The 15088-nt window shown below is 41.2% G+C and overlaps 1 long non-coding RNA gene across 2 annotated transcripts in view; it reads left to right on the top strand.

The window, feature by feature from the left end:
* LOC102377707 overlaps nt 1–13792 on the top strand; it is a 17137-nt gene extending 3345 nt beyond the window's left edge. Inside the window, exons 2-3 of one of the 2 annotated variants that reach the window (XR_323107.3) lie at nt 901–965; nt 13550–13792. This is a non-coding gene — a long non-coding RNA (uncharacterized LOC102377707). Of the gene's footprint in view, nt 1–900; nt 966–6115; nt 6278–13549 lie in introns of those variants that run through there. The other variant, XR_003092575.1, reaches the window with a different exon arrangement.
* The last annotated feature ends 1296 nt before the right edge of the window (nt 13793–15088 follow it).

Genomic DNA, 15088 nt, shown 5'->3' on the forward strand with positions numbered 1-15088 from the left:
GCTCCCGGGGACGCCCCTGCCCGCGGGCAAGCCTCAGCCTCAAAGGAGCAAGCAGGGGCACAACCGGAGGGAAAGCGGGGTGGGGGCAGGTCCCAACATTTCTTCTCTGGGTTTAGAGATTTCCCATCTCCAGAAACCCCCTGCCCCGCTCTCCCCGGGGTGGGTGAGCTTGGGGGACCAACATGGCATGCCCATCCCGTCCCCCCGGCGCTGTGCGGGGAAGGGCACAGCACCAGCCCACCCCAAAGCCGGGTGGAAGCAAGAGTTGCCCCGTTCACACGGGAACTTTATAGGCAGAGCAAAGAGCCGCCACCAGCCAGCTGGACCGCGGAGGTCCCGTTTCCTTCAGGGGAGAAGAGAGCATTTGAAATGGGCAACGAGTGCCGGGTAGATCACAAGTGAAACGGGAGGGAGAAGAGCAACCCCCATGCAGCGCCGCCGGCTGTGCTCTGCCTTCGGACGTCTCCAGCCCTTTGCCAAGTTTGAACCCCGAAAATAAAAGAGAGGGAGAGGCAGGGACATTGCCAGAAGTGGGGGTTGAATGGGAATGGAAGGAAAGAAGGTGAACACACACACACACGTACAGACATAGACACACACACACACAAACAGGCACAAACGCACACAAACAGGCACACAGGAAGAAACACACATGCACATAGGGACAAACACTCGCGCACGCACACACACAAGCACAAACAGGCACACAGACACACGCGCACGCACACACTTCCCAATCACTGATGGTGCGCGCTGGTAAAGAGTGAATGGGACCTGCAACTTGGAAGTGGACACATTCCCTAAACCCGTGTTTTCTAGAGCCCCCGCGTGCAATGGTCACTCAGGGGGGAAAACAGAGCCGGGAAAATGCATCTGATCTGTCTTTTCTTTTCCTTAAAGGTGTAAAACCAGATTGGATAAAGTACAAGAAGGAACAATCCTGCAATAGCCAGAGATTGACCACAGTAGGTTTTTCCATCTCTTTAACTTCTCTGATGTAAACGCAAAATCAAATAAACCTCCTTAAAATCGACTAACATGCACGAAATATTCTCCAAAACCGATGACATAAGTAGGCAGCGTGGTTCTGCCTGATTGATTCAAGTCTCACTATCATCATAATCATTTCCACCACCCAGCTTGTATACAAAACAGGAAGCTTTCTAAACTCGACAATCACGCAGCAAAGCCCAGAGAGGCATTGTAAGGCAAGACAAGCACTGTGCTGTTGAGCAATTGCTTGTAAATCCCTTTGCTTTGCCAAGGTGGCAGTATAGCACAGGGTTAGGACACTTGGAACGGCACAAGGAACATCAGCATTCAAGAACATATTTCAGGATGTCTGATGACTACTTACTTACCTATTTAAAACCTCCCCCCCACCACTTCGTTTTAGCTGATTTTTCCTCCTCTGAATTATTAAACTTGGTTATAGTTTAATTGCAGAGACCTTAGACTCCTTTTCTAAAATTTATGAAGCATTTTCTTTTCTTTTTATCCCCACTTTTTAAAACGCAAACTGCTTTGCATAATTGCAAAGGAAATTAACTGAAAGGGGAATGTAGAAGTATATACTTTTTAAATTACCTGTGATCATAAGTGGACTTAGCCTGGAGTGATGTTCCAGTACTTCATACTAAGGGCCATTAATGACATTATTTTTAACACATGTTAAAAAAAGAGAAAACTTTTCATAAAAAAAACCTCTTCTTTTGCAGAAATAGTGTTGAAATGATATTTGCAGCTTGCAAATGGAAGATAGAATAAAAAGAACTAGAGGTATTTCTCTTGATTTACGTAAGAAAGAATCTGATCCAAAATATTGTGTGCCTTTTCCTTTTAATTTAATGGGCTTCAGATCAAGCCCTAAATTCCCAGTTTAAATCGGAGTAACTGGAGGATAGTGATTTGTTCACTGAATTCTGGTGAAAATTAATATATTCTATATATAAATTAATATATTAGTCTCCAGTTACTCCCATTATATATATATATATATATATATATATATATACACACACACACACACACATATACATATTATATATATATATTTAAAAAGGTGAGGTTTTGAAGGACAAAATGGCTTTTTGTGGGCAGAAAAGGACAGAAATGAAAAATAACTTGTGAAGAAAGCAAGAAAAAAAGGGAAAGGGACAAACTTTAGGAATATATCACTGCCTATTTGGAAAGTCTAAGGCCTTTTCCTACAGGTCAGTCAGTTAGCCACATGCTGCATCAATACCAGTCCCTTAGCCAGGTAAAACATTCTATTTTTGGACAGAAATAGTAATTTTATTGGAAGTTCAACCAAATATGAGGGGCTCAGAAGAAACCTATTCATTTCCAAGGGCTTACCAAGTTCATGTAATGCAGTAAAGCTATTTTAATTGTTTTATTGATTTGAGAATTAATTAGTCTGTTTTATCAATCCCAGAATTCAAAATATAATTTGAATGATTAAAAAGCATAGTGGTTTGTTACCATACACACTATTCATCTTGAAGCTATCTGGGATACTTTTTCTTCCTTTCCTCCTTTTCTTTCCTAAATCTATAGGTTTGATTAGGAAAGATGGCTCAGATAGCAGTATTACCTAGTATTACTATATACAATGCTGTAGATGACTGTAGTGTGTGCTATAACTCGTAGCCTTGACCTTTTCTTTCTTTACTCCAGTGGGGTTCTGCATTTGCTTTTGACAGAATCATGACAAACTGTGTCTGAGTGTTGCCTTTGGCCATCTGTAACCATCTTCTCCCAAAGACTCAGGCATCACGGGTGTCTTGTGGTTTTCTTCTAAGCCTGAAGCAAGGGTGTTTCAAGGTCTCCACGATAGATTCTTATTATATTTGGATACAATCTGGAATAATTAAGTTAGTCGATATGATTCCGATCACAGCTTTGTGCCCAGTGTACAGCTAGAGACATGATGCTCAGTATTATGTCAGCAAATAATGGTTTAATTTCCTATAGTGAAGACAAACCTGTAGATAGATTACCAATCAGTAATCTTAATTTTTGTGCCAGAAATAGCTAGAAATTGTAAGCCAAAATAGGTTGAGTTTGGGTCTAAAATTAATTGCACCTGCAATTCAGGTTGTTTCAACATCTAAATAATTGGTGTCTTAGCATAAAAAGTTGAGTGAACCATAGCCCTTCTCCTTCAGGTTTTTATATGTACAAAATTTCAAATGAAAAAAAAAAAGAAAGCCTGCTTAAAGATAAAGATAATTTGACTGATATAGACAGACTGGTGATGAAAAGTGCTTATTTATTACTTCATGGCAACCCTTGTGGAATCTGGAATCATAAGGAAACACTGTTTTTCACAGTGAAAACTAGGCAATGAGGTTGTTGCTAAAACAGATTGTCCTCAAAACCATAGAGTGCCTTGTACCTAGCAGAGCCAGGAACTGAATTAACAGGGGAAATTGTCCCTCTCTGACTACAGCCAAATCTTTATCCATTCATAAATCAATCCAACATGCAGGTATATGAAACACACTCTAACAGCAGCATATAAGGATGAAAAACCAAACTATAATAAAAATCACTCCACAGAATTCATTATGTTGTCCCTCATGCTTCCATCTTTCCTCTTTCACTTTAAGGTAAGAAGGGCTAGAGGACAGACAATTAATATAGTTCTAGATATAACACTAGCTTCTGACCACAAGGCCATCTGCACTGCTTCCCAAGGGACTTCTTCTGATTTTCTGCTGATTAAAACAAGATTCACTTGCACTTGCTTATTCACAGATTCTAGACAGAAATCCTTCCTTTACACTCTTCTCATTCAGTCTGTTTTCAACAAGTTTCAATGATCTTAGGTATTTTCAGGGGACTATTATAATTATGAAAGGAGCATTTTAAATGATTTAAGAGGATCTGGTATTTTTGGAGCTCAATAAGCAAAGTGAAAGAGACAGAGAGAGAGAAAACTGGGTCCGAACCAACCTGGTTATTGGCCAAATTCTGAGAGGGAGTGAGGTCTTCCTTTATGAAAAGACCTGTTAAGAGATGTGAGGGTCTCAGAAGGCACAGAAGAATAACATATGACCTTTAAAATAACAGGGATGATCAAAGTTCCTCTTTGAATGTTAAAGGTTTTCTTTAATGCCATACCATCAAAAACAGTTTATAGATACATTATAGAGTCCAATTCCCTTAGCATGATGTATGTGTCCAATCCTATGGACCTCCATGGAGCTACTCACATAAGACAAGCAGGCTTTACTCCATATCTGTTGCAAGGAATTCTGAGATCTTTCCACCAGCTAATGTCAAACCATCATTCAGAACCAGATAGCAAAGCTTATCCAACAATTTAGAAAGAAAAATGTAACTTCCCTATTGAAATCCACTGAACAGGAACTTTCTCTGGAAAATCTAGAACAGAAATGACATTTTTTGAAGATTATGGCAGTTTGATTCTTTCTTTTAAAAAAAGTTACTGTGAAACAGATGGTAAAAAAGAAAATCAGTATATCATCAATTTTCTGAGGAAGAAGGTCTAATGATAACACTTTGGACATCAGAGCTCATATCTGGAAATCAGGATGCCACTACACAACAGAGCACCAATAAGCAAGAAATAAGCAACATGTAGTACAGTCCATAGTTCCAGAAGTCCATAGTTCCAATGTCTCTTTACCTGAAGGTAGAAAAACGTATCATTGTACTACAAAATGATCACCTGAAAGAAAAGCTAAAAAGCAGACAAAATGACTAAGCAGATGGCATCTGTTTTGCATCCCAATAAATTGGCACTAAACTTTCAGGTCTTTGAGAGGATTTTAAGGTAGTGAAAATGTCTTGTAAAATAATTTGTTTAGCTCTTCAGCAGTACAAAGCACCCATGTTACAGATCTGTGGACAGAAAAGTAAAGTTAGAGCAGTCAGCACCTTTTCAATCAGTTTTTAAAACAAAGAGCGTGGTTTCATTTCACCTAATCCTAAACTTATTGCCAAAATCTGGTAGGAAAGGGTTTATGCCATTTTAATGGACATTTTATAGGCAGGAAGACCTTGCTTTCTGGACTTATGGGACCTGTTGATAGAATGAATGAGGTTCGAATTCTGACTAGATCTACCAAACCAGTGAAACATTCCTCACCCCTTCAGAAAAATATCCCTGGGTGGCAGAAAAATAGAAAGGAGGTAGTTTAATGAGGTGTGAGTATTATATTGATGTAGAAACACTGCTAAAAGGTACAGGGCTGCATCTCATATTGATACTATGAAGAATGTTTTGTCATTGATATGAATTTTTCATAATATCATTTTCATTCTTTAGAAGGGCTGGGAATGATTATGGATTTTATTAGACCTTTGGGACACTGAGAGAATCTGTCTGGTGAGAAAACTCATTTACAAAATCTCACCAGGGTTGCAAAATTAGAGTGAACTTAATTCAGGTTGTGGTAAACTTAGCAAACGATAATTATCTCTCTCTTATTACTTCATCTCTCTGCTGTTCTTAAGTCTGTGACAAGTCTGTAGAGAACAGCCTTTTTCAGCTTTACAATTTATACTCATGTAGTATGTGATAGAAATCTGATCCTTTTATTTAAAGAAAACAGCCATATACCTGCATTGTACTTATGAGTTTGGATGGATCACACCTTAATATTTTCCCTTCATCTTAACCAAGCAAAAACTGTACTTATTTCAGTTTGATTTCTTGACTTTGAATTACAGCAAGTCTTTCTCAAATCACAGTGAATTGAAGTTTTCCCTTCCACTGATGTTGTCTATTTGGTGGCTATCCATTTTGTTAGCCCTGAGCTTTGGGCTTACTTAGTCGAACACTACATATATGCTGGTGTCCTGAGCAGAGTAGTTATTAAGAACAGTCATGAATATATCCCCAGGATAAACTAAGCCTTTCCCTTGCAACATAAAATGTTCTTACTTTTTGTGCTTCAGGCAAAAAGAATGCTAAGAAGTTATAACTGCATTTTATTAGGGTTAGAGGAGGCAGTAAAGTCATCCCTGAAGAGATTCAGTTTGAGTATTTAATAGTTTATTGGTGACTTCTAGTGAGGCTAAATTATGAGAGTGAGGGAGGAGAGCTTTTTTGTGACTGACCCATACATTTTATTTTTTTAAGCACCTGAGTGACTGTTAGCTTTCATTCAGCAGAGAAATGACTGGCCACCAGCAAGTGAAAAATAAGTTGGGCTTCAGCTGTGGGAATGCACTTGGAAGTTGTGCATTTGCTAGGCACAATGTGAATTACACTGCTATTGAACAAATAAACTAATGATATGTCTCCATTGTTATAATTCTTTGATTTTCTCTGGTCACTAGTTAACACATTGCTTAATATTGATCATCACTGCAACTTTGTTTCTGGCCATGCCATGTGTTCTGTAGCAACCCAGGTTGTCACAGAAATAACCAGGAATGGAGAATACAAACTCCCACTAAAAATACAGACACAGAACTCCATTACTATAACAGTTCTAATGCTAATAGATGATGTAGTCCTCCAACAGCTAAAACCATATGCTTGAGCAGGACTGGTGCATATAGTAGAGGACAATGGCTATTATATTTTGCTGATACTTGAAACAAAAATGAGATATGATTATTTTTCTAAAAATTAAAATTTGTTAGCTATAAACAAACGCCACTCCATTTTTAGTATTTTTATTACTGTTTTACATTACAATTGAATGGTCTCGGAGATAGAGAATGCAGTGTTGCGAACACAGTTGAGTGAGCTACTGAGTCTCATTGAACAGCCCCTACATCTTCTACAATACTATCCTGAGTGTAAGACTTGAACTCACAGCCATTGCATATTATCTAGTTTCAAGAACTATTGCCCAGCCCCTGGAGCCACAAAACAATCATGGATACATATAGGGATATACATCTGTGATGATATAACAGGGAAAATTCTCTCCTGATGTAGACAGACAAGCTCAATCAAGTCATTAAAGCTGTGACCCTTTATATGAGATCATAGAAAGCGTAACTTTTGTGACAATGGGTCAGAATATTGGCATAGCTACTCTAGCACAGCTACTTCTGGCCTTGGCCAATATCTGACACATTAGAAACATGCAAAAACCCATAAAATACATGGCCAATTGTTCAAGTTACATATCTTGATTTAAAAAGCTATGGATGAAGAAACAGAAGTCAAGGAAACTTATGATCTTATTCTAGTTGAGTGCCCACTGAGGCACCTTTGTATTAAATGGCACATGAAGAAATGCTCTTTTCTTTTTCATTATTTTTCTTAATGCTCATATTTTGTGAAGCATGCAAACATGCATACATATGCACACAATTGGGCTATTAAGACTCATTAAACACATTGATTTGTCTTTCTTCTTTCTGTTTCTCATCATTCATTAATGATATACAATGACTTGCCTCTCGATCCTTTTAAAATCTATTTCTTTATTCCTCATATTTTATTGTGAACAAAGAGGAGTCTTGTGCCATGAAGGCTCATCAAAGTCATAATTACATTTCATTTGTCTGCATTGAACTGTCTGTCATGTGTTAGCATTTTGAATCCTCTATATGTCTTTCTGCATTTGTCTGCATTCTTCCTCATTATTTACTGTACTTTGATTATCCATTACTGATTGCTAAATGCTTTCTTCTTTCTCTGCTTTTAATTTTTCTGGCCTGTTATCAACACTGCAACCTTCGAGCTATTCCAAGGCAGAAATGTTGGTGGCTTTTTTTATTACAGATTTGTTTTGCAAATATATTAAACCACACTTGTTTACACTGTTCATGCCAACGTTTATCTACATGACCAATATGCTTACGCAGTCTGCCAGAACAAGGGAGATAGTTTGGTTAAGCCACAAAAATAGGAATCAGGAGCTGCTATAGCTCATAAATGTCCTCCATGTGTGGAACACCCTGCCTGAAATATAACCTGTAAAGTCACAGCCTCTTTCAAAGCCCTCCTCATTACCTACTTCTGCTGCAAGGTCAATGATAAAATGTCAACTGGCTAGGCTAGGTAGGTGGCCAGGGCTGCTGATCTTATTTATATATCTGCTTTAGTTTTTTTCATTTATTATGATATAGTTATACTTAATAATATTTTACCTTGAAATCTTCTAGTTGCCACATAATAGTCATGTCTAAATGTCAAATGCAACTGTATATTCCTATCATTGTTTCACTTGTCCTCCTGTCCCTTTCCCTTCCAAGGGTCGATTAGATCACATGTTGTGTCTTATCTTAATTTAGAAAAGTAAACCCTACAGGGAAGAAGCTGTCTTTTAATATGGTTAGTGCAGCACTTAGGGCAACGGAGTCCTGGAAGGCTACTACAATACAAATAATAAATGCTACATTCATGCATCCTGCTACAACTAAAATCAATGTGGGGTTTGTCATTTTCTTTTTTAAGAAGAGGACCTTAGTCTTCGGGATCCTCACTTCTACAATGGGAAAAACAATGATCACTTATTTCACAGGCTTTTTATGAAGCAAAGCAAATTGAAGCAACTGGATAGAACACACTAATGCAAGGCAAAAATCATATTTATTTGAATGTAAGATGAGGGTTTTTTTCACCCATTCAACATGGGGAAAAGGAACCTCACCTTAGATTCAAATAGTGTCCCAGCACAGGTAGCTGCTGTTTGTCTGGCTCCAGCTCTGACTCTGATGCCATCTCTGGGGAGACTGTGTTGTGGGGTGGGGTGACATAAGGGGAGATAGTGCAGTGTGTGGCTGGGGGTGGGGGCGGGGAAGTGTGCGGGAAAGATTGCATGGAGGGAACTATGAAGTCTTGGCGGGTGAGGGGTAATGCAGGGGAGACTGCACAATGGCAGAGGAGCTTCTGCAGCTCTGGCTTTGGCTCCAGCCCCAACCCAGGACCAAGGCCGGGGCTGCAGCTGGAGTTGCCACTGTGCCACCACGTGCTCTATGCCCCATGCTGAAGCCAGACGTGCCATATAGGTTGTGTGTGGGGGAGGGGGGAAGCAGGAGCAGGTGACAGAGAGGGAATTGGCAGGGCAGTAGGCACCAAAGGAAGTATAAGTGGCTGGGGGCAGGTAGTTGAGGGGGAAAATGGCAGGAGGGTAGGCACCAGGGGGCAAGTGGCCAGGGGGAGTCAGTGCCAGGGGGAACAAGTGGCCACATAAGGCAGGCATAGTGGGGGAGCGGGGAGCAAGTGCAGGGTGTGAGGCACTAGGGGGAGGCATGTAGCAAGGGAAAAAGGCCGTAGGGGGGAGGCACAGGGGGGCACAAGCATGGTGGGGGGGCGGGGAGGGAGAAGGGGCAGGTTGCCTGGTCCCTGTTGCTGTTTGCCCCTTTCCTTGCTTCCCTACCACTGATTTCCCTGCTGTAACAGTTGGGGGAGATGGACATAAGATGAACCTCCACTAATTAGGTCTATACATGGAAAATTATAGCAAATTTAGAGTTTTCCATATATAAAATCTAATTATTACAGGGTCATCTTAAATTTAAAGTTGTCTTGCATATGGGTAAATATGGTATTTCAAACTTTATAGGCCTGATTCTTAGCTGCTGTAAACTGGTACAACTCTACTAAGTCAAAAGGATTTATGTTTATTTACACACACTGAGAACATAGCATTATCTGTCTTTTTTAACACAGACTAAAACAAATCTGCACTGTCGTTATTAGGTCAGACTGGCTAAGCTTAAAACCCTTAGGAGCTCATATTGGTTGAGTTCAGAAAAGCACCAAAAAATTCTGATGTTTCTCTGGACTATCTAAAGCTCTTGGGACTGAAATATTAAACTAGAAATCAGGCTAGGAGTAGTTTCTTTCATATTTTATTGTTATCGGTCTTTTGCTACTGCTATATCAAAACTTTCCCGTAGCACTTGGGACTTCTAAACAACATCAAGAAAAGCAGAAGTGATCAGAAATGAAAAAAATAACATTTTAGAACTTATTCAACTTTTTCATAAATTGGTTTAGTTTCAGTTCATTTTGCATCAGAGTCACATGGCTTAATTGGTTCTTTTTTATCTTAACCTAATATTGTGAAATTAAGCAAAACAAACAAAAATTGCAAGAGTTTAGCTTTTATGGCTAAAAGGATAGGTGTAACTCAGCTTATATCATTTTAAACAGTAAATGTGTATAGTACACTCAGACATACAAAAAACTAGAACTCTCGGTTACAAAATGATACCTTTTATTAGACCAACTGGAAAATGGCAAGAGAATTGTCCTTTTCTGCAAGCTTTCGGGATCTAAGTCCCTTTGTCAGGCTCTGGGAAAGGTGTAGATGGTACAAGGGCTACTAAGTACACCTCTGAAATATAGTATACTCACTAACTTGTAGCTGAGTGAAAACCTATCTCATAGGAAGACAAAAATCCCTTCGTAAATGAATCCAATAGTTAACTGTCCTCAATATTAAAAACATTTACTGTATTTCCAGTTTGAATTTCTCTAGCTTTAGTTTTTTTAGCCACTGGATCTTGCCATATCTTTTTCTATTTGCTTAAAGAACCTTTTAAGTACCTTTTCTCCCATGTAGCTACTTATAGATGGTGATCAAGTAGCCTAACATTTTTTTTGATAAGCAAAAGAGATTGAGCTCATTACATCTCTCAAAATTTTATCCATCCCTTGGATGTCATTTAACATTCATGATTTCTTCCCTTTTCTATTTTTTGACAAATTTGCTGGCTACCAGTTTCCTGGCAACTAGCATTTTCCCCGCCCATATTCTACAGCTGCCACGGGCTTTCATTTTCTATCCAAAAAGCAGAATGTGTCACCTGCTATCAATACTGTCATTCATCCCTCTATATAAATTATCCAGAGAAGGGTACTTACCCAATGCTATTATTAGCAACTCACCCTGACAAATTTAAAGCACATTATCCACAGTTTATCTGATTTCTATTGGCCTAGGGCATTACATGGTCAAGAAATCATCACTGTACTTGAATATCTCAAATGAAATACAATGTCTTGCTATTTGTCTATTTCACTCAATTTATTCTTCATTATATTGTATATTTCATGTGTGTAACTCTATAACTTCTATCAGGAAGAACATTGAGCGTATGGACTCAGGTATTAACATACATCAGGTGTCATGTTCCAAGGGAGAGGGAGGCCACAAATGGAACATCTCTAGAGTTGAAAGAAGATGCTTAGACTTTCACTGCACCCACTTCTATCTGTGACAGGGAGCAAAGGTTACTTCTGCATGTATTTGCGAATTAAGCTATGGCAAAATCCTTTGCACTAGGTGAAACACTGCTTCAAAGTTGATGCTGCAAGAGTTAGTGTAAAAGATTTAATTATTCTGGGCTGCATGAGTAATAGAGGGTCTCTCAGAGATGAGGGACAGTGTAGGTAAATTGGGGATACTTGTCCTATCCCTCTTTAGATGCAGAAGGCATTCCCCTCTAGTACTTATGCAAAGACAAAAAAGTTTTGAGAAAAAAAAAACATATCTCCCCCACCCCTTCTTTTTTTTTCCTCTCACATCAGTGGAAAGTGGGGAATTGTTCATTTTCTAATCTATTTTATGGATGGTGTCTGTCCTAAGATGCTGAAGGTTAATGATTAATATAATATCATACTGTCTGGAGAGGTACAATGCTAGATACGTACCATGTGCTATATTTTTCCCATCAGTCCTACAGAGCCCGCTGAACAGCTTAGTGTCAAGTTGCTTTAAGTTAAAAAGAGGCCTCACCACAGAATTTTGGCCCAGCCTGCCACAGAGTTCATAGAGCCAGCAGGAAAGTAAAACTGTGCTATTTTGTACCACATATAAAGACACAGGCAAGTAAAAAAATGTTGATATCCAACTTGGCAGGAGAAGATGAGTGAATTGCACCCATTATTCCCTCCCCTGCCCTCCAAACAGCTAAAAACAGCCAATCCAGGACAAGGACACCAAGTCCCTGAACAGTGTCTGGGTCAGCTATAGAAGTAGCCAGCTCAAATGCAGCTGCCAGAAGGACCTCTGTTATGACATGAAATCCTGTGTCCCAGCTAGGACTTTGGCATCATTTTCTCCATGCTCGCTGCTTTGCTGCTGTTTTAGCTGAAACTTGCCAGCTTTTTATCCAGCCATTTCATTGCTTGCTTATTGTTGCCATTTAATTAGCTTGGCCAGTGATTTAATACATTCAAGCCATTTGACTGACTCTTCTTTGCTGCCATATAATTACCCTTGCTAGCTTTCCCTTCCTTGCTGTTAACAAATTGACTGCTCCATTGCTGCCATTTGGGTAACTGAACCTGAAATTTTATTCATCTCTGCCAATGGATTAACTCTTTCATATTACTGGTTTTAACTTTTTTTTTCTCTTGATATACTCATTACTTCTTCCCCCTGGGGCCCACCATCCTGCCTCTTTCTTTTCCTGATTACCACCTTCAACTTTACACTCTCTTCCACATTCTCAACCACTTTCTTTCTTAAGCCCTGCTCCCTTTGTCCCACTCCTAATCCCAGGTCTTAAAACATTAAACAAGTTTAATAGAACAGTTTTGTGTGTGTAAACACTATGCAAATATATATGAACATGGAGATATAGAAGAGTGAAAGCAAGGAGCCTGATTCTCCTCTGCTATGCATGTTGAATCATCATTTACACCTCTGCAAAGCAAGTGTAAATTTCTCCTTTGCTAAAACACCTTGCTTTCGTCTTGGGTAACTAAAAGGGAAAGCAGCAGAGTCAGAAATTTTACAGAGCTAGTGTCCGGCCCTGCTGCTCCCCCTCCCTCCCCCCCACCCCCAAACACATTATCTTGTTTTTCCAATAACATATTTACCCTTAACACTTTTCTCCTATCACTTTTTGGGGACCATTGACTCAACTCCTCTCTTCTGCTCAGAAAGCCCAGGGTGCAAGGGAAGGTGCAAGCTCCACTGAGATAACATATTTCATAGTATAGCTGATGGCAGCTCTGTATCTGGTTGGCTACAGCTGCATGAATCCATCTCCTCAAAGGACTTGATAGAGTGCAATTTGTTTTGTCCTGTCCCTGTCATACTCTGTACTGAAGGTTATCAGAGGTGTGGCATAAAACTAGCTGTAAGTGCTCCCAGCTACGATCAAGGAATACCAAACCGGAGGAACTGGATTGCTTCCTGGCTACTTTCTCTCACAAGCACTGAAATCCCATGTTGAGATTTGGTGAGGCACTTTAAATTATACGGTAAATATGCCTAAGCAAAGGAAAGGATGCAAGGACTAAACAGAATCAAGTAAAATTATTTGTGCATCCTTCAGGAGAAGTCTTAGAAGGAGTTGAAAGGAAAGTCAGGCAAAGGAATGGAAAACCTGAATGAGTGGGGAGGAGGGAGGAGAAGGCAGGAAGAGTGGGTAGCCTGCAAATTGTTCCATATTCATTTTAATGCTGTCTTTTGTTGTATCAGTAGCCTGTCATTGTCTTCCTTTGGGAAGCACTTAGCAAACCATGAAACATCAGGATAAACCCATCACTTTTCAGTGCTAAATGCAAGACAAGGTTGTTTGTTTTATTTCCTCCTGTTGTAAAACAGTACTTTGTGAAAACAATCTTTCATTCGTCCTCACCAATCAGGCCCCAGAGACTCACCCCTCATGTCCCCTGATTGGCCCCTTGGGTCACCCGGATGGGGATAAAAGGGGCAGCACGGCTGACTCAGGGAAGAGACCAGCGAGGGACTATGAGTAAGGAGCTGACAAGAGCTTAGCCAGCGGGGCAGGAGCAGTTGCCCCAGAAGAGCCTGAAGGAGCAGGACCTGCAGGCAGCAGTTGGACCCTCAGCAGCATGACGTATGGCCAGCAGGAGAGGCTCCCTGCAGGGCTCCAGGATCCCCTACGAGAGGCTGTAGCCAGCAGGAGAGGCTTCCTGCTTCAGCAAGGATCTGAGCAGCAACCTGAGGGGTTCCCAGCTTGACTTCCAGCTCCTCCAATCAGAGACCAGGCAGCTCAACGTGAGGCCAGGGCTCCAGGAAGGTCAAGACCCCTAGTAGCTTAGGGCAGTCCCAGCACTGGTGGCTGTGTGGCAGTGTTCCTGCTTACCCTATTAAGAGATCTGAGTTCAAGTCCCCATTTTGGTGACTTGAGGTGAGTATGCTAACAAGTAGAAATTCTTCTTGCAGTGGAAAGGGGCCATTATGTTTTCCCCCTTTCTCCCCTTCCAGGTACCTAGGCCCTATATTTCTTTGTCCTTTGACATTTTGTATTTTGTGCCTTTTTAAAGTTCCCCAACCAGTATTGTTTGCTCTGCTGTTTGTGTTTTATATTTTGTTAACCCTGTCTTGGGGCACTGTAGTGTCCACTATACCCCCTGATTATGCCTGTTATGTTCCCAGTATTGTTCCCTCATTAAAAGGTATATGGTTAAGTTCCCAGTAGTGGTCTGGCTCTGCTCTATAGGGGGAGGAGAGTCCCTACACCTCCCACAGCACTTGTGCACCTGCTTTGATCCCTTCAATGGGAGAGTACTGCCCGGGTTACACGTATATAAGCAAATTCACTCACTATGCACCACCATTTTCAGCACTTTCAAATAATACCATCCTTTGTCACCCTGAATCCCCAGATCTATGCATGAGGTGGGAGTGAGGTGGGCTGCCTGCTGTGGGCTCAAGTGTGGGAGGGCTGCTCCCCACCACTGTGCATGCTCCTAGGCAGCAGGGGGGACCTGCAACCCCCAGATCTGTGTACAGGGTGCGGGAGTGGGCTGCCAACATCAGGCTCGGGCTCCTGCCCAAAGGCCTTCGCAGCTCAGCGGGTGCATCCCAGTGCTGCAAAGAACAGCAGGGTTGCACGAGAAAGCTGCTTGCCACTGCCAGCTCTGCACTACCCTGGTTACACATCCCCTGCGTGCAATCCCATGTCGCCACCTGGACTGCAGCCATGCCCATGGGGGATGCTATGCTAGGCAGATCAGAGCTCACAGCAGCAAGCAGCTTTCCTGCACAGCCCCGCTGTTCTGTGCAGCGCTGGGTCACAACTGCTGGGCTGTGGAGGCCCCGGGGGAGGGCAGCAGAGTGAGAGCCTGCACTGGGCAGTGTGCAGTCCCCACCCTATGTACAGACCCGGGGGGCACAGGTCCCCCTTGCCCCCAAGGAGTGTGCACTGCAGCGGGAAG

Source organism: Alligator sinensis, unplaced genomic scaffold, assembly GCF_000455745.1.
Source record: "Alligator sinensis unplaced genomic scaffold, ASM45574v1 scaffold289_1, whole genome shotgun sequence".
Classification (NCBI taxonomy): domain Eukaryota; kingdom Metazoa; phylum Chordata; order Crocodylia; family Alligatoridae; genus Alligator; species Alligator sinensis.